This window comes from Choloepus didactylus, chromosome 12 (assembly GCF_015220235.1).
Source record: "Choloepus didactylus isolate mChoDid1 chromosome 12, mChoDid1.pri, whole genome shotgun sequence".
Lineage (NCBI taxonomy): Eukaryota > Metazoa > Chordata > Mammalia > Pilosa > Megalonychidae > Choloepus > Choloepus didactylus.
The window spans coordinates 58,493,399-58,514,564 of NC_051318.1; the positions used below are offsets into that span (position 1 = coordinate 58,493,399).

The 21,166-nt window shown below is 37.7% G+C and overlaps 1 long non-coding RNA gene across 3 annotated transcripts in view; it reads right to left on the reverse strand.

Moving 5' to 3' along the window:
- The window catches only part of LOC119507223, a 248,847-nt gene that overhangs the window by 154,022 nt on the left and 73,659 nt on the right, over positions 1-21,166 (reverse strand). For 2 of the 3 annotated variants that reach the window (XR_005211169.1, XR_005211170.1), the window contains exon 3: positions 9,649-9,807. The exons of the other annotated variant lie outside the window; for it this stretch is intronic. This is a non-coding gene — a long non-coding RNA (uncharacterized LOC119507223). The remainder of the gene's footprint in view (positions 1-9,648; positions 9,808-21,166) is intronic. 3 annotated transcript variants of the gene reach the window in all.

A 21,166-nucleotide genomic window follows, 5' to 3' on the forward strand; every position in this document is an offset into this window, starting at 1 on the left:
CCTGGTGATTTTTGGTTATATACAAGACATTGTGAATTTTACCTTGGATGCTAGATATTTTTTGTATTCCTATAATATTCTTGAGCTTTGTTTTGGAAGGCAGTTATTTGGAAGCAGTCTAATCTTTTCAGGTTTTACTTTTAATATGTTTACATGGGGCCAGAGCTCTGGTTATTGTAGAGCTAACTACTCCCCATTACAGAGGCAAAAACCCTTATGTTACACCATAAATTATGATGTTTTTCAGTCTGGCTGAAAAACAGCCTGGTTCTGGGTGGGTGAGAGGTATTTCTAATCCATTCAGATGGCCCTTTCCCCAACCATGGGTAATTTCCTCACACACATCCACTGATAAGTATTCATCTGAATATTCTGAGGAGGACTCTGCAGATATTGGGGGTTCTTTCTCTGTGCAGCTCTCTCTCTGCTAAAGTACTCTGTCCAATGAACTCCAACGTCCTTGGTCACCCTAACCATTCAGCTCCATCTTCTCAATTTGGGAAGCCTGCTAGGTACAGCCTAGTTCCTCTTTCCTGAGTTACATTATGGAAACTCTCTCTACACTGTAAGCTGGAGCAATCATAGAGCTTGCCTCATTTGTTGCTGTCTCTCAGAGACCACTGTCTTTTACTGTCTTGGAATTTTTTCCTGATTAATTTGATTTCATACAGGAGGGTAAATCTGATCCCTGTTACTCCATATTGGCTGTAAGCAGAAGTCTTTTGTTTTAAATTCCCTAGTTATAGGTGTTTAATTCAATCATGGAGCTAGGAGTGCACCAAGGACATGGGAAAAATAAAATGTCCAATAAAAACAGGATTCCTCTTGTGGTATGTGACACATATGGTGAACACACAGGTAGACTTGGTCCACTCACATCTAGATTATAAGTACAACAATGACAAGGATTTTGGCTTGAATTTCTCATGTTCCTTCCATTGTCCCTAGCCTGTACTGTGCAGAAACAGGATAAATGGTAGTAATTACCAATTTGCATTCTCCTTTCACAGCTTAAGTTTGTTTCTTTTGCCTTAGCAGAGACAATGTGCCATTACAAATGCTCCCTAATTTGCCTTATTATGTAGATCTTGAAAGAACTTCTTTAGCATTTTTAATAGGCAAAAATAAATAAATAAATAAAAGATTCCAAGTCTGGTTCCCTTTTAACCCAGATAAAAGGAAAGGTGTTATCTCATATGTCTTTAATAATTATTACTGTTGATCTTAGAAATCTTGGTATGTAAGGCTGATTGGGAGAATGAAATCTAGATAATACATTGTGTTCAGTGGAAAGGACACTGAGGCAATAAATGGAGTTTTGATTCAGTCCTTACGATCAGGCCTCAGTTCCAATCCTGGTACCGACAGCTGAATCTTGGTAATCTAGCTTTGATCTGCTCAACTCTAAAAGAAGATGACAGTACTACCTTGCACATTTGGCATGAGACTCATAGACAACAGTCAAAAAACACTTAGCACAGCCCCTGCCAACTAGTAGGAGTACATATTTTGAATGTGGAATCTGGTTCTGCTGTTAACTAGCTACGGGCTAATGGTTAGTGATTTCAGTTTCAGGTTTAGTTCCTACTTCACAGAATTAGTATGAAAATTATATTGGATAATGCAAGTGAAAACACTTGGTAAACTGTCAAAAATAGATACTTGCTGATTAGTCCCTGCTGACCAATAACCACTTCAACAACCCATAAAAACTCCGTGGAATTCTTTCAAAAAATTAAAATGTTTGCGGGAAAGGGGTGACAGTTGATATTTTAGTCCCTCTTCAACTAAGTCTTCATTTCTTTCAAACCAACAGTGCACTCTCCTCAAAAACAATACACAGTTATACAAGGACTGTCAAGATGAACACCCTAGTGTTCATCAGACCTAATTAATTTTTGCATTATTATTTTTTAAATATTTCATGTATTTTCAATATAAATTGATACAATAAAAACCAAGCAAGCATACAGCATTTTGCATTATTATTTTATCAGGTCTCACATTTTGACATTAAATAATGATATAAATCAACTGGAAAACAGCATGAAAACACAGTAAAGACAACTATTATCTTAACTTTCTCATATTGTTCTCTCATAATGTCTCTTGTTGGAAGTGGTTAAGAGGAAAAGCAAAATACTTTTTAAAACAATTTCTACCATAAATATTTAAATTTTGATATGGTTCATGCTAGACAAAAAATATCTAGCAAAGGAAAATACAATACTGTCTTCAGTAGTGATGTAGAAATAAACAATAATAGCAGTAATGTACCACATAATCACAGAGAAATAAAATTGATAAAGAATAAGCAAATAAAAGTCCCTTAAGAAACCTCTTCATAGTGCAGATATAAACAGGAATTCTGATGCAGTTACAAATCTTCTTTTATTTAATCCCATGGTGACTATACCCTGAATTTTCATGAATGTTAAAGAACAAATACCAACATTTTTTTTCTTACATAGGAGGCACAGAATAAAGAAACCAAATATACTAAATATTACAGGCACCAATTTCAAAATAAGATTTTAAAGTGTTAAGATAGTCTGCTACTCAAAGGAAAGTCTAAAGTTGTATGTAATGGTGCCTAAGAGTCTTCCCCTCAGTACCTCTTTGTTGCTCAGATGTGGCCCTCTCTCTCTCTAACTGAGCCATCTCGACAGGTGAACTCGCTGCCCTCCCCCCTACGTGGGACCCGACTCCCAGGGTTGTAAATCTCCCTGGCAACGCAGAGTATGACTCCCGGGGATGAATGTGGACCCGGCATGGTGGGACTGAGTATCTTCTTGACCAAAAGGGGGATGCAAAATGAGACGAAATAGTTTCAGTGGCTGAGAGATACCAAATGGAGTCGAGAGGTCACTCTGGTGGACATTCTTATGCACTATGTAGATAACACCTCTTAGGCTTTAATGTATTGGAATAGCTAGAAGTAAATACCTGAAACTACCAAACTCCAACCCAACAGTCTGGACTCCTGAAGACAATTATATAATAATGTAGATTACAAGGGGTGACAGTGTGATTGTGAAGACCTTGTGGATCACACCCCCTTTATCTAGTGTATGGATGAGTGGAGGAATGGGGATAAAAACTAAAGGACAAATGGGGTGGGATGGGGGGATGATTTGGGTGTTTTTTTTTCACTTTTATTTTTTATTCTTGTTCTGGTTCTTTCTGATGTAAGGAAAATGTTCAGAGATAGACTGTGGTGATGAATGCATAACTATGTTATCATACTGTGGACAGTGGATTGTATATCATGGATGATTGTATGATGTGTGAATGTATTTCAATAAAACTGAATTTAATTAAAAAAAAAGAATAAACAAACAAACAAAAAAAGATAGTCTGCTACTAATTCTTCTTGCAAGAAAAGCCTCTGACACAGCAAAATCTAGTTACACAAAGCTAAATTCATTCAGAGATCTAAAAAAATCACTTGATCATTTTCCCATAATTTATAGAAATAATTGAAAAGATATATTTTAGAAAACATACAGATGCACACACTTATTTCTACTTAATCTTTTAGTGGTGGCTCAGCACTGGGGGAGTGTCAGAGTGGTCAAAGTCTCCATAGTTTAAACATGTCCTTATGTGGATTCTGATGAGTACCCAAACACTGAGCAGCTTTGCTGAAGCTTCTATTCTTCAAGGGAAAAAAACACAACTTATTAGATAGGTCTTAATTTCCACCTACATATTTTTGGTCCTAAGTTACTGCTGGTTTAATTGCATTAGCTGAGTTAATAATTTACACCTTGTTTTAGAATGTTTCAAGAGAATGAACTCTCACAAAAGAAAAAAAAAACAAAAACCAGTGTGCACGGGATGGAGGAAGGTGGGGTAGGGGTCTAAATCAGGGGCAAGCTGAAAACCTGAGCAAGCACAACTCCAGAGTAGAAGACAAAAGACAACGAGAAAAGACAGCCAGCACCTGGGAATCTTTAAGCAGAAAGCAAATTCCAAGGTAAGGGTAAGGGTGAAGGGGAAGGTGAGGGGGGCCGGTCAGATGGGACAGTGTTTTATTTTCCTAGGCTGCCCAAAGCAAATACAATGAAATGGGTTGGGTTAGACAATGGGAATTTATGTGCTCAGTTTTGAGGCCGGGAAAATGCCCAAATCAAGTATCATCAAGGTGATGCTTTCTTCCTGAAGCCTAGCTGCTGGTGATCCTTGGCTCTCTGTCACACGGCCAAGCATATGGTGGCATCTGCAGGTCTCTCCCTTCTCTTCTGGGTTTCTCATCGATTCCAGCTTCTTGTTTCCTGTGGCTTTCTCTCTCTTTGTCTGAATTTCATTCTCTTACGAAGGACTCCAGTAATAGGATTAAGACTCATTCTGGCTGAGGTGGGTCACACCTCAACTGAAGTCGCCTCATAAAAAGGTCCTACTTACAATGGGTTCACACCCACAAGAATGGACAAACGTTAAGAACATGTTTTTCTGGGGTACATAAGGTTCCAATCCATCACAGAAGTATATGCTCAAGTTTGAGAACTATGACTGGAAGAATTCTCTGTCCTCCCTCCTTTTCTTCCTTCCCCCAATCTATCTTCCAATCTCCAAAAAAGTAACAGTTCCTAAGAATAGATCCATCCAGACTGAAAAGAATCTCTAATATCAAGCCAGTCTTTAAACAGATGGAAAGAAAGAAAGCGGAATTATGAAAGGGTACTGTACCCCTGGAGGTAGGGATACAAAGATGATATAGCCTTATATTCAACAAACATCCTTGAGGGCCTAATATGTCCAGTGAGTTTGACATTTTTTTTAACATGCCTAACATGTATGAAATACTTACATGTGCCAGGCACTGTCCTGTAAGTTTCTTAGGAAATGTCACATTTAATCTTCACAACTCTAAAAAGATGGTTTTACCACTATTCCTATTTTACAGTTGGAAAAGTCAAGGTTCAGAAAATACAAGCAACTTCCCTTATACTGCACAGCTCTTAGTGATGGAAGACAGATTAAATCCCAGGTAAACTGCCTCCAGAGCCTCTGTCAGTATCTACTATGCTATGTTGCAAACTAATGCTTTATTGGTAGAGTTTAAAGTTTCAGAAGTGTTGAATGGCTAGTGCATCGTTCCTCATGCACATCCCTTATGCTGCCCTTCTGGTTTTCCAGTTTTATACACTGAATGTAAGTTCAGTTTCAATGTGGTGTTAACTTTTCTTTACATCTGTCTGTTGGCACCCCCTCAACCTTCACATTTCTATGTTAGTGAGGGCAAAGGTGGTTCAGAAGGAGGGATTTGAGTGTATTGGGCAATGTTAGCATCAGTAGACTTTTCCTCCTAATTAGGTATTCCTTAGGTGAATGTAAAAAGAAATTAATTCCCTAAATCCATAAATACTGAGCCACAAGGAAGCTGGACAGCAGAGAGAAACTGGCGTGGATGCCACAGAGGTGGCTGGGATATAACAGTGTGAATCTTAACTCTGCCACTTGATTCCTGTGGGTTCTCCAGACAGTCACAAGCCTCTGTGAGCTTATTTATCCATGTGTACAGTGGAAAAATAATACACCTACCCCAATGACAGTATTGTGGTAACTAAAAGGGACGACACCTATAAAAGAGCCTAGCATGCCACTGTGTTTCAAGCATGTTAGCCTGAAGTTCATAGACGTTAATCAGCTATGTCTATATTTGACACCTGTTGGCCAGTCCAGTTTCCTCTTGAATAAATGCAAAGATTTTGAAGTTTCTATACTGGTATATTTCAAATTTATTGTAAACAGGTATCACTAGGGATATTGTTTAAGGTTCAGATTTCCTGAATCCCTCTGAATTTTGATTCAGAAAGCCTAGGGTGGGGCCCAGGAATCTATACTTTTAGTAAGTATGCTCCAAAAAAAACACTTTAAGCACTGCTTTATATTATATTATATTATATTATATCATATTATATTATATTAATATTATATTATATTATTATATTATACTATATTATATTAGTCCTTCATACAATATGACTTACCCAGAGCAGGCTCAGCCCAAATTAACTGATGCTACTTTAGCCTCCTAAGGCTCATGTAATGACTACACAGTTTATATGTTGATAACTACTGAGAAGGAAGGCCATAGGCCCCATAAAATGCAAATCTATACTAACAAGGGATTTCTAAAACTTAATCTTGAATTAATACGTGATGAAATGAGGACAGTATAGTTGGGAGTTTATCAGTGTATAGAAAAGGATTAAGGAGAAGCTATCTAGATTATCGTACTGTTGTTTTTCCTTGAATTTGCTTTGGAAAATGGGATGGAGGCTTCAACAGAAGGAAATTTTATATTCATAAAGATACCAATGAAATTATCAAAGAAAGGTTGAGGACTCACCTACAAGAAGTTCGCAAGCCTTAACTCTATCTGCAGGTCTTTAGAAAAGACCCTTAACTTGAAAGAATTTTTGGCAGATTTTTGTTGGTATTTCCTTTCATGCTTTTCTGGACTGCATTAGCATTCTTCACTTTTCCTTGGATCTATATATGTGGAAGTCTCCAGTGTTCATTAAGAAAAGATTTTACTTGGTCAAAGCAAATTATACTTGACAAATGATGTAGAAAGTGTCAAGTTATACTAACCGAGTTAGCTTCATGGAGCCATGTGCATGAGCAATATTTTCAGAATTTGGCCATGGATGGAATGAGTCCCAAAAATTTAAAATAATTTGAAATTTAAATGGGGGCAATACAAATGTGTTTTATAATTTACTAGGCCTGGAAATCAGCCTTCAGCCCATCTTTCCTTGTTTCAATAGTCTGACAGAAATGACTTCCTGGGAGAATGTCCCCATTGCAATTCATCTCTAAGCTGCCCCCTCTATTATAGAGTGGTTAGAGATCCTGCCTTTGGTGCTGACCTCTGCTGAAACATTTCAGTCACATCCTCACTTCAGCCCCTTGACTCTCACATCATTCACACTCACGCAGAAATCTGCATGCCTATGCAGCAATTCCGCCTAAGACTCCAGTCCCTGGTTATCGCTCTGGTGTCCTTCAGCAATTGAGGTCTGTGCCTCTCATTCAGAACTTGGCAGTTTTTACCCCATGCTTTTTTCTTTTCTGAGTATTTCTCTTCCTAACAAAATTGTAAGATCTTCTGTGGGCAGACACTGTATCTGAGGTTTCTTCTGAATACCCCACAATGCCTAGCCCAGACCTTTGCACATAGTAGGTATCCACTGATGAGAGTCAATGACACTGAATACCATGAGCATCCCCAGAAGTGTCTCGCTATTCCTGAAAGCCATAAGGCATCTGCTGGGCAGCCCACAGAGTCACCAGCACTTTTATTAGGACCGAGAACCACCACAACTCCCTCCATCTAAGCTCATTCTGTGACTTGGCATTATGGGAATATTGTCTTTCATATGATAGAAATCCAAACCTGGGTCCAGACCCATTCTTATCCATTCATATCACTAAAGAGTGGGAAAAAGAGGGAAAAATTCCCTGCAGTCACTGCTGATCTTCATTTTCTTCGATTCAGCTAACTGTAGATACAGGCCAGGAGTACAAGCAAGCAAACACCTGTATTTTCAATACATGAAAAATTTTGCCCTCCCTCCCCCAAAAAGTATGCTTCAATATTATTATAAATTCCAAATAAAAATAATGAGGGTATAACTAGTGTGGAATATTATTTCACCCACTAATCATTAGTGGAGCACATGGTAGGTGTGCAAAATGACAATCAGCATGACAAAAAAAAAAAATAGGAAAGCCAGCCTCTAGTCCTTTCTCATGGCTTCACGGGACACACATTCTCTCACCGGTAAAATCACAAGAACACCTCATATTACCACTACTCACCATGGAGTGATATTATATGCAGAAAATAATGTTGCTTTCTTGGGTCCCATTCAAAAGGATTGATTACTTAACAGCCTAAATGAGCTCAGTATAAAACTGTTTTACCTACCTAGGCTCTCCTATATCAAGACAGCACAGGAAAGAATCTTTGAGAAAAGTGCCTATTTTATTAAATTGAAAGATGTTTTTTGATTGATATTTAAGACTTTCAAAGGAGTAAACTTGCTTGAGTCCATATGACAAGAAGAGTTAAAAGAACAGTAAAACAGAGCTGTCCTGCAGCGAGCAATGGAAGCTTGAAACAAATAAGTTCCCTGGTAGCATCAATCAAGTTGAGTGCTTCTACTCTTTTTGACTAAACACTGAGACAGTGATTGGAATAATGAGAAACACTGCCGAAAAACAATAGAGAATTACCGGCTGTTTCTCCCCCTTTACCACCATTTCTGAATGATAGCTATAATTCAGTAAAGATCATAGAGGCTGGCATTTATGCTGAACATCACTTCCTACCAGCCTTTTATTTACTAAATTCCTCCTAAATGACTATCTGCCAAGGGGACTAAGTTGTATGCGAATACCCCATCAATAACAAGCTAAAATATAATGACATGATATTGAATAAATAAAGAAGAAAATATATTAGTGTGGCACAGAATTGCACATGTGAGCTCTTTGTAGGTGTGCGGCAAAGGAATAGAAGAAGTATCACAAATGAATGAACTGTACTTAATGTTGTTGTCTCATATGAGAGGACTCAATCTCTCTAAACCAAAAAAAAATTTAAGGCAAAGATTTGATCCATACTCCAAAGTTTTCAAATCAAAAGTAGCTAGCTCTCTTTCTAAGGAAACAGAATTTCATACTGACTGAAGAATATGAAATAAGACTGACTGAAATAATGAAAGCTGAATCCAAAAGAATGAGTTGTAGAGTATCTATCAAGAGACACATGGAAATGTTTGCTGATGAATAAATTTAAATTTAATATTGAAAACTGAAACAGCTGAGCATTTGTTAAAATTAGCCTACAATTTTAAATTTGGGGGAGAAACTTTGTGCTCCATTAGGAGAAAGTGCTAATTTGTAAATTATTGACATTTTAATTCTCTCTTACAAACTATGAGTCTTCAAAATCCGCAATAGAATAGGGCTCTCGTTTTGTTATTAATGTTTCCAGAGAGGAAGGCCAGACAGAAGGAAAAGATATCTTCCTCAATTAAGAAGGCTTTTAAGGCTCTTTGCCTGAATTTCACTAATGCCTTATTTTGCTAAATCAATCATGTTGCTCTACTGTTGTATTAAAATGTACTTTAATAACAAATGTTGGAAATCAGAAGCAACATTTTTTTCTAAGATGCATTACTAATAAAGTAACACGCATTTTCATCCTGCGAGAAACAGCTGGACCATGACGAAATCACATTAGCACTAATTAAAATGATATTTTTTGTGCCGTTTTTGCTCACCCAGCTTCATTGGACTCAAAAGGATTTTTGAAATCCACAATAAAGGCTATTATGTAATCTTACCATGATTCTCTTGAATCAGGCTACTGTCTAATTTCTCTGTAACGATATTTTCTTAAAACTCTCACTCAATAAAATCAATATTAAGTTTTTACTCTTATAGCTCTTTTTTCAATATATGATCATTTAATTAAAAAAAATTAAAGCTTTAATTTATTTTGCTTGATGAACAAGAAAAATATAATATTAAAGGCAACATTTTGCAATGTTTCTCTTTTTCCTCACTTTACTGGGTCCCTGTTGTTCCCAATGTATAATTTGCAAAACATATTGCTTCAATACTTACAATGAGGAGGCGGCCCAGCTGTGGGAGGGAGAGGACAACAGCCTCCAATATTACCATAATAATCTGCCTAGAGTCCCATGAGCCCTCTGGTATATACAATTCTCTGTACTGCAGGCCCCAGCTGGAGAACATTCTCTTGACATGTATGCCAACCTTTGCCTGCAGGCAAAATAAAAAAAGGCAGAGAAATAATCATGAAAATAAAAAATCTTGTCAACTGCATTAGGATTCAGTTCCATGTTTTTGCTCATGTACACAGGCATTGTGCTAACAAAATGATACGAGACTTTAAAAGATGGTAGCTGGTATATATTTAGATCTATATTGCATGTGTTGTGTTAATTCTGCAACCATAAAATTTGGTGAGGAGAGGGGGACCTGTGGGCAGTGACAGTTTAGTTATTACTGTCAATATATATGATAACTTTATTTACCAACTCAGAAGATTGCTTATTATACTAATTGAGCAAGAAGGAACGGCATTACAATATTGAGGTTACTCATAGATAAAACTTTCAAACAAATGTTATTCATATACTCCTTGACAAATTAGTATAAGAGGAACTTGAACAGTTGCTGATTAATAAACTTTTAAAATAATCTCATAAATATAATATTGTATCTGTCCCTAAAAACTCAGTATCAAGTCAGAGAAACTAGATTCACCTTTAAAATAATAAGGTAAAACATCAAAAGCACTTCAACAAAACGTGTGTTTTGAAACTGAAAGTTCAATTTGGGTTGTATTTTACTTAAAAAGCTAAAAAGATGCAATGGGTTTAGATTACACACAATTTATCTGGAAAAATCTGACATTCAGGACTAAATTTGTAAACTTCCTTTGTTGAAACAAGAGACTCCTCTTAAAACCAGCCAATCCAGAATATATATGCATACATTCTAAGCACTTTACTCTGTGTGGCATCCTGCTGGGCAAATATTCTGAACAGGTAAGGAAATGCCTTTATATACATATGACATTAACTTTGTGTCAAATTAATTTTCCAGATACTAGACAGACTGGAAGAGGGCAGTATAGCATTATATTAGTTTTTAAATATGTCTACAAGAGGTGTTCAATGTTAATGTCTTTACAAATCTGGTTATAATAAATTGCAATAATTTTGCAGACTAAGAGACAAATTTAGATAATTTGGAGTTCACCATGTGAGACAGGAAAATCAGGGACAGGAAGTAGAGAATAGAGTTTGTAATTACATATTTCTGTGACTAATTATGTCACTCTCTCCCATCAAACGTAAACTCCATGAGGGCAGAATCATGGAAATTTTATTCACCATTTTATCCAAATGCATGGCAAATAGATTTTTGTTGAAAGAATTAGTGTGTTTATTATTTATTTATTCATTTAAAAAATATTTACCAAAGCACTAGGGATACAACAATGAATAAAACTGACAAAAATCCCTGTCTTTGTGGCACTGAAGACAGATAACAAGAAAAATAAATAAAATATATACTGTGCTAGATGGTGATAGTTACTAAAAAGAAACGTTTAACAGGGAAAGTGGACAGGGAGTGTGTATGGAAGGGAGACTGCAATTTTAGATAGGGTAGCCAGGGTTCCCTGAAGGAGGTGAGGAAGACAATAAATGACTAAAAGAGGGAATGAATGGTGTGCTGGTTTGAATGTATTATGTCCCCCAGAAAAAGCCATATTCTTTGATGCAATCTTGTGGGGCAGACAGAATAGTGGAGATTAAGTTGGAACATTTGAATTAGGTTGTTTGCATGGAGATATGCCCCACCCAGCTGTGGGTGGTGACTCTGGTAGGATACTCCCATGGAGGCGTGGCCCCACCCATTCAGGGTGGGCCTTGATCAGTGGAGCCATATAAACGTGCTGACTCAAAGAGACTGAATAGAATGCAGCTGTGAGTGATGTTTTGAAGAGGAGCAAGCTTGCTAGAGAGGAACGTCCTGGGAGAAAGCCATTTTGAAACCAGAACTTTGGAGCAGACGCCAGCCACGTGCCTTCCCAGCTAACAGAGGTTTTCCGGACACCATCGGCCATCCTCCAGTGAAGGTACCCGATTACTGATGTGTTACCTTGGACACTTTATGGCCTTAAGACTGTAACTGTGTAGCCAAATAAACCCCCTTTTTATAAAAGCCAATCCATCTCTGGTGTTTTGCATTCTGCAGCATTAGCAAACTAGGACAAATGGGTTCTCTCCACTGGGTAAAATTAAACAGTTCCCCCCAATAAAAAGGCAAAGACTCAAAAGATGTGTACCCTTTCATCATTGATACAGATATCAGTATTCTCTTCTAAAACAGAGATGCCAAACTTTTTTGGATATGATCTCTGGCACCTGGCACAGTGCTTTATATATAGTAGATGCTCCACCAATTAAGGTGGTTGACTTGTAGTCATATTAGAACAAAAGGACACTGTAGGAAGATCTTCTCTGCCCCTGGGAGGGTTGAGATAGCCAGTCCAGGAGGAGCAACACCCAGTACACTCAGAATGGTCAGAGAGTAGGGCAGTGAAGTTGTGCAGGCACCATCGTGTGGTGTTGCACTTGATGATGCCTGAAGATCACAAAGTTCACAGACCCCTACACCCAGCTGCCCAGCCCAGAGATGACCACCTTTGGTCCCAAGAAAAAACAAGGCAAGTATGTATACAGTACTGTGCATACACACCATTACAACTAAGGGAATTATACAAAGCCTTTGCCTTATTAACAGGGTGGGGCACACTGAGATCATTTTCATCTAAGAAAGAAAACACATGCATGCCAAACTTATGAAAGTGGTCATGAATGAGCAGTCCATACCCCTTTGTATCCTTATCTTCAGTTTGTGGAGTTGGACACATGCAAGTAGCAGGTCACAGTAGGCACTTAAGGGGATGCTGCCTGGAGATGCCAAATGCCACAGTGTCACACAGCATGAGTTAAAAGAACATTGCACTCACCACAGAACCAGGGAAATGGGTCGCTGGGGACAGGAAGGGGTGTCTTAGTTTGTCAGGGTGCTGTAACAAAGTATCACTGACTACTTGGCTTAAAAAACAGGAATTTATTGTCTCACAGCTTTGGAAGCTAGAAGTCCACAATCAAGGTGTTGACAGGATCATGCTGTCTCTGAAGTCTGCAGCATCTGGAGGTATCTTGCCAGCAATCCACAACTCAATCCCTGACTCCATCATTTGGCCATCTGTCTCCTTCTTTCTCCTACTCCTTGTCCACATTTCCTATGTCATATTTGATTAAGGCCCACTGTAGTTCAGGTGGACCTCACATTAAGTAATACCATCTTCAAAGGTCTTACTTACAAATGGGTTAACATCCACGGGCTAGGTGTTAGGATACGTCCTTATGGAGGACATGATTTAATCCATAACACGGGGCTGTGGGAAAAATAAAGCAACAATAAGAGACAAAAGGCACTGGCATAAAAATTATTGCCCAAAGCTTTGGAGGAATAGGTGAACAGCAAAGCAAGGAAAACTGCAACTAACAAGACACAATGGAGAAAGATTATGATATGATCCGCCTTCACCTCCAGCCCACTGCTTAGGTGCCCATTGTTTTTCCTCCTCTGCCCTTGAGTACTAAATGTCCCAGCTTTCTCATCAATGCCTCTGTCAAGTCCTCTTTGTGAAGACTGAAGATGTTCACCACTGAATACCTAGAACCTGAAAAGTGTCTGGAAAACGTAGGAACTCCACAAATTTTTGTTGCATGATAACACTTTAACATGAGTGTCACATATAGATACTAGGAACAAAGTCTTCAGTTACACTGGGCATTGATCTGAGTCTTTATGAAATTACAATGCTCAATTTTAATAGGGATAGAAAAAACTATTCTTCAGAAGATGGAAATAAAAAGGGCAACGTCATGAACATTATTCATTAAAGATAAGTAACAATAGATGTTGGTGAGCAGAAGAGAAACCATGAAGCTAATTCAGTAATATGTGCTTTTTATCAACAGGATAGTAAAGACCAGCTGATCACATCCCTGCAGAAAATGACTCAGAACAGAGTGAGGGCATCTAGGCATAAGGAACAATAAGAGAAGTAATTTAAATATTAGTGAGAAGTTTGTTATTCTAAGGGGGTTAAAAATATTTATACAAGCCATCAAGGCTCTTTTCCTGGTGAATTATCACATAAGAGGTAACCTGATGTCCATAAGGGCATTGTTACTGCTCTCACCTTTCCTCTACTCTTTCTGGGATTCGCAATCACACACAGCCCTGGCTGTAATTAGCACCTCTCTTCGGAGCTCACCCAATCGCTCTCCAGCTTTCATGACTCTTCTTAGCTCCTCCTAGACTGCCTCCTAGATGTCTCTAGTTATGCTCCATAAACCTTTACATTCAACATACTCATAATTTTATGCTAAAATCTTCTCCTTTATTCTTTTTTTTTTTGCCATGAATTTATTATTTTTCTTTTTCTAACTTTTTTTTAGAAATAATTTCAAATTTACAAAAGTAAATACAAACCCATATGGAATGTGCCAACATACTCCCACCCCACCAGCTCCCAGATACCTAGATGACCAATTTTAGCATTTCACCACCTTTGCTATATCATTCTACCTATCATTTATCTATTATTTTCTGAGCAATTGAGAGCAGGTAAGAAACATTACACTTCTTGAAAATGTAATAATTCCATGTACTTTCTTATGAACAAGGATATTCACTTATGTGTAGTTACCAAGTTCAAGAAATTTAACATTGATATAAAGCTTATTTTCTGGATTCAATTTTTTCTTGTGTCCCCCAAATGACCCCTCCCAAGCATACCATTCCATGGGATTAATCACATTCACAGTGTTGCAGTGCCCTCACCATCATCTATTATTGGAACTTTCCTTTCACCACAAATAGAAACTCTACACTCATTTTGCATTAACTCTTCATTGCCCCTAGCCTCTACCCCTACTAACCTGTACTCTACTTTCTGTCTGAGTTTGCCTACTCTCCGACATTTTCTTTGTGGTTACCAAGGGGCTTAAATTTAACATCCGAAATCTATAACAATCTCATTTGCTTTGATACTAACTTAATTTCAACAGCACACGTAAACCATGTTCCTATACCATACCTCCCCTCCCCCACACCTTTAGCAATTCTTGTCACAAACAACGTATTTATATATTATTACGAGTCCAAAACCATTTATTTATCATTACATTTTATGCATTTGCCTTTTAGATACTACAAGAGGTAATAAATGAAGTTACAAATAAAAATACAATCATACTGGTATTTATCTTTACCCACACCATTGTCTTTACCAGTATTTCTTCATGTGGCTTTAGACACTTGTCTGAAGGGTTGTCCTTTTAACCTGCAGAACTCCCTTTAGCATCCCTCCACCTTTATGTAGTTCTTGTCACAAATTACATATTTATACATCTAGAGTCCAAAGCCATTGATTTGCCATTATATTTTATGCCTTTTAGATTCTATAGAAAGCAAAAGGTGGAGTTACAAATAAAAATACAATAGTACTGGGTTTATATTTACCCATGCCATTATCTTTACCAGTACTTCCTCATGCGGCTTCAGTTAATTGTCTAGTGTCCTTTCCTTTCAACCTGCAGGACTTCCTTTAGCATGTCTTGTAGATCTTCTAGCAGTACAGAGTCCTTCAGCTTTTGTTTATCTCGGAATGTCTTAATTCCTCCCTCATTTTTGAAAGACAGTTTTGTTGTTTACAGAACTCTTGGTTGGCAATTTTTTGCTTTCAGAACTTCAAATATGTTCTTCCACTGCCTTCTTGCCTCCATGGTTTCTGATGAGAAATCAGCTTTCAATCTTACTGGGCCCCCCTGGTATGTGACACATTGCTTCTCTCTTGTAGCTTTCAGAATTCTCTCTTTATCTCTGGCATTTGACAGTTTGATTTTAACATGCTATGGTGTGAATCTGTTTGGGCTTATCCAATTTGGAGTGTATTGAGCCTATATACTCATGACTTTCATTAAATTTCAGAAGTTTTCAGCCATTATTTCTTTGAATAGTCTCTTTGCCCCTTTCTGTCTTCCTTTTCTTCTGAGGCTCCCACAATGTGTAAACTGGTACACTTGATGGTGTCCCACAGGTTCCTCAGGCTCTGTTCACTGCTCTTCATTGTTTCCTCTTTCTGCTCCACAGATTGGATGAGTTCAATTGTCTTATCTTCAAGTTCTCTGATCCTTTCTTCTGCCAACTTTTATCTGCTGTTGAGCCCTCTAGGAAATTTTTAATTTCTATTACTGTGAACTTCAGTTCTGTTTGGTTCCTTTTTATAATATCCATATCCCCACTGATATTCTCTCTGTGTTCATCTACAATTTTTCTGATTTCCCTTTGTTCTTTATCCATATTTTCTTTTAGCACTTTGAGAAGATTGAGGACATTTTTTTTTTAAGTCTTTGTCTGGAATGTCCCAGATCTGACCCTCCTCACTGATGGTTTCTAATGCTTTAATCTTCTCCTTTGCCTGGGCCATTCTTTCCCATTTTTTTGTATGTTGTATAACCTTTTGTTGACACTTTAACTCTTTTTTTTTTTACAGCTGTACTTTTTTGATATTTTAAAGTGTATCACTGGAATTTAGGCTCAAAGTATCTGTTTCTTAAGCTTGTATCCAGATAGTGTTATGACAGAGCTTTCTTTGACTCTCCTTTATTCTTATTTTAGTAAATAGCATGATAGGTTACCTAAGACAGAAACCTAGAAATGATCCTTACCTCTACCATTTCTCAAATTCTCCACCTCCAATATCATCAGCCACCAAGTCTTATAGAATCCACTTCCTATAGAGAATCTCCATCAAGTCCTATAGAATATCTCTGATAACTATCCCTTTGTCTGCAACTCATTGCTAGTAATTTGGCTCAAAAGCTCTTCATATTTTGGCTGATTACAAATCTCCTGCCTGGTCTTCTTAAAGGAAGAGCCACCTCCCACCCGCAACCAACCTAAGCTCCTCCTCACTCCCCTGTTTAAAATGCTTTGATGCCCAACTACATATCCCCATTGCCTTTGGGTTAGAGCCAAGAATTTTATGTGGTTTGCAATGCCAATCATGATCATTCATTTTCTATCTTATCTTCTCCCACTCTCCATGCTACACCAATGCTTCAGCCACACATGATGACTTCTCCTCATGACACTGGCCTCTATGCCTTTGCTAATGCTCTACTACTTACTGAAAAAATCCTTTCCAAGTTCTTCCCTCATCCTTTCCCTAAATATCCCTCATTCTTTAAGAACTCAATTTAATCATAACCTCTTCCTTTTCTAATCTCCCTTCTCCCTCAGCTAAGTTAAAACGGCTCTTCTCTGCATTCATCAAGCACCCTGTGGCCTATACTTACCATACTGAATTGTGATGTCCAGTTTATAGTCTATATCTGCCTCTTGACTATGAATTTCATGAGCACAGAGAGGAACTTTCATCTCTGTACCCGTTATGGTTTGCAAATGCTGCCATTTTACAAAACACCAGAAATGGATTGGCTTTTATAAAGGGGGTTTATTTGTTTACAAAGTTATGGTCTTAAGGCTATTAAGTGTCCAAGTTAAGGCATCAACAATAGGGTACCTTCACTGAAGGATGGCTGATGGCATCTGGAAACCTCTGTTTACTGGGAAGGCATGTGGCTGGCATCTGCTTGCTCCCAGGTTGTGTTTCAGAATGGCATTCTCCAAAATGTCAGTGTCAGCTTCCAATGGCCATCTTCAAAATGTGTCTCTTAGCTGCAGCAAGCATCTGGGCCTGTTTGGCTCTTTTTAAAGTACTCCAGTAATTTAATTAAGGCCCACCCATAATGGGTGAGACCATATCTCCATGAAAAATTTTAATCACAGTTATTACCCACAGTTGGGTGGGTCACATTTCCATGGAAACAACCTAATCCAAAGGCTCCAACTTAACACTAATAAGTCTGCCCCAAGATTACATTAAAGAATATGGCTTTTTCTGGGGGACATAATATATACAAACCAGCACAACCCCTATGCCTAGTGCAATGCTTGTTGCATTGTGCATCTTCAATCCATGTTTAACAAGTGAATAAGAAAATGAGTTTTCAGAGATAGAGCTGGATTAATGGAAGGGAAATATACCATCTGCTTCTACATTAAAAACAGTATGTTAGAAAAGGTAAGAAATATTTCCTGCATGACTACTTAAACCCATCACTGTTTTTATGAGAATTAAATTTGATAATGGAGTTGTGTGGATCTATTGAGAGAAAGAGAGAGAGAGAGAGAGAGAGAGAGAGAGAGAGAGAGAGAGAGAGAGAATTTGTACTTCCTCATTTGCTTACATGTTCCAGAAGTCCCCTGTATAAGACAAGATGGTTAGGAGTAGATCTGGAAGACAAGGGCATCATGGAGTAAGGGCTGCTTGGAACTCCATAAGCAGCAGTTTCAAGTAGAACGAAATATATGATTAAAAAGGAAATTGAACTGGATACCAAAACAAGTTCTCTGAAAACCAATATGCATTTGTTAAAACTATCTGGTTTTATTTTAGTTTTACATGATATATTTCCAAGATGCCATTTTAAAAGATTAATTTAGTTTTAGTCTATGAAGAAATATGCAGTCACAACAATTTTTAAAAGGAAAATAGAAACCAAACTAAAATCTTACTTGTTTAGCCAAAGGAGCATGACACATATGTGTGGAAACTGGGATTGATTCTAAAGAATTTCCAAAGTCTAATCTGCAAAATGTTACGGTGCCCGCGAGTTAAAGTACGAGACAGCCAAACAGAATTTAAAGAGCCTTTTATTAGCCAGCTAGCAGGCGGCTGCCGTGTCTCACTCCGCGCAGGGAGTTCAGCAAGCAGCCCCCACCTGTGTGCGCTGGTGCCTTATATAGACAGAAACCGTATCCTAGAAACGCAAGCAAGCAAGCTATTCTAACAGAAGCAGAGTTGGCAGTTTAGCTCTTGATCACAAAAAACAATTACACAAAGAGTTTCACTTGGAACTGGAGCAGTTATTGATCATACAAAACAATTTCACAAGAACAATTTCACAAAGAGTTCCACTTGGGACTGGAGCAGCTATTGATTATTAAAGGGTTACAAAAAGTTTCACTTGGACCTGGAGCAGTTATTGTTAAAAGGGTTACGCTTGGCTGATGCGTGCAACCGCAGCTTTGCCTCCCCTAAACGGTAAAGTTTTGATTTCTTTAACTGGTACAGGCCCAGTCTCACTGCCCCCCGCCTCATGGCCTAATGCTGTTTACACAACACTGTTGCTTTGCAGATGTTTTGGGATTAAGGGAAAGGGACCCCACTTCACAAAACATGAATTATCTGAGTCAAAAAATTTAGTAAAGGTAATTTTCTCCCCCAGAATCCTGTGCAGCACCTTCTGGCCTTTTGAAAGTCTAGATATATTCCTTTGCTCATGTGCTGCCTACTGCCTTTCATGGTACTTGGCTCAGGCCTGCCTTCTCTAATAGCACCACTGTACTGGATTGAATAGTGTCTCCCCAAAATTCTTGTCCACCTAGAACCTCAGAGTATGACTTTATTTGAAAATAGACTGTTTCCAGATACAATTAGTTAAGATGAGATTATATTGAATTAGGGTTGGCTCTAAATCCAATGTGTCTGGTATTCTTACAAGAAAAGGAGAAGACCCATAGAGACACAAAAAAGTCCATGTGATAACAGAGCCAGAAATTAGAGCGATGTAGCTACAAGCCAAGGGATGCCAAGGATTGTCAGCAACTACCAGAAGCTGGAAAAGCCAAGGAAGGATTTTTCCCTAGAGCCTTCAGAGGGAGCATGGCCCTGGCAACACCTTGATTTCAGACTTCTGTTCTCCCACACTGTGAGAGAATTCTGTTCTTTTAAGCCACCCAGTTTGTGGTAATTTGTTGGAGCGGCCCTAGGAAACTAAGTCAACCATATAATTGACATATCAGTCACACCATCAAAACATATCAATTCCGTGTTCCATTGCCTCTGGTTGTTCCAGTACCTCAGTCTTAAAGAGTTCTAACTGTTCCATAACAAAATCATATTTTGGTTTGAATTCACTCCTTCAAATCACAATATGTAAGTAGCTGCTCCCTCCATCCTGTCTAATTTCTTAATGATTTAAGCATGATTTGCTCTTTCATCTCATTGTTACAAAATATGCCTTGAGAAATAGTAACTATATTAGATAATATTCCTCTAAAGGACAGAAAAGATTACATATCCATGTGCCCTCTGGCATAAATGATTCTTTTTGAAGGGCAAAAGGGAATAGTCCAAGTTTGGTCCTCCTCCAAAGGGTAATTCTTCAACCAAACTCGTTCTCAATCTAGCCATGAAGGCACCATTGTATGACCACATTAGTCCTTTGTCCATTCTGTTCCTAGTCACTCTACTACACTGTGCTAGCCATGTACTTACAGGGTTGAGGGATCATATTTCTGTTTGATCATACCCAAGCAAACCCAGCAATTGTCAATGAAAGTAGCAGAGTAAGACAGTCTTAAAGCACAAGGATTTAAAGCATAACTTCATACTGGAGGTACCTAAACATGTGCCCCTAAAACCCCATGATAGCAATATGCATCTATACAGAAGGCTTTCCAAGTCTTTAAATCTTTGGATCATTTTATCTCTCCAGTATGTCAACTAAATGGAAATCATGAATTAAAGTAGGTGTTAATAAACTGAAGTTTTAATGCTTGTGGCATCCTTTTACTTTCTCAGAATAGTAAATGTTTGTTATCCTTTTATCTCTTTTTAGTAAAGAAAGGCAAATATTTCCTATCACTTTTCTTTCTAATCATTTTACTCTCTTAAGAAATCTTTAGGACACTACTGGTATAATATACCAGGCAAACTTCTTTTGATTTTGTAAGTAGAATAAAAGACATTGGTTATAAAGAATTTCCAAAGTCTGAGGACTTCTTTTTCAAATTTTCTTAGAGGCAAAGGCTCATCAGTGGAATTGGCAACACAAGAACAACCATTCACTTAAGGTAATGGATGGTCCAAATTTGAAATCTGGACTAGTTACTCTCCAAGTATTTCAAGCTTGTAGGATTGACAGCTCATAGGCTTGGATTGAAGACTTTGGAAGAAAGCAAGCAATTATAAGTACTGAATAAAGGGAAAAGAAATAAAAGGAAGAAAAACAATAGGAATATTCCTGTAAAATGCTCTGTTTTCTACATAGATTTTTTTTTCCTGAAATGCTGCCTACATTTTGGTTGTTGTTCATTTTTTTTTTGCATGTATTACTTTAACAATCAATCTCACTTTCAATTTCATTTAAATATTTATTGTATTAATATGGATCACAAACCCACAATTCATTACCCATAGAAAAAATGGTCAATAATTATATATTAAATTGAATTAAATGAGCCCATATTATAATGTTGGTATTGAGGAATAAATTTAATCTGAATTAGGCTAACACACCCATATCAGTTTTTTACTATAAGTAGAAAAATACTTCATATTATCTGGGTAAGAATATGAAATTGCAACAAATACTTCTTCTATGCTGTCATC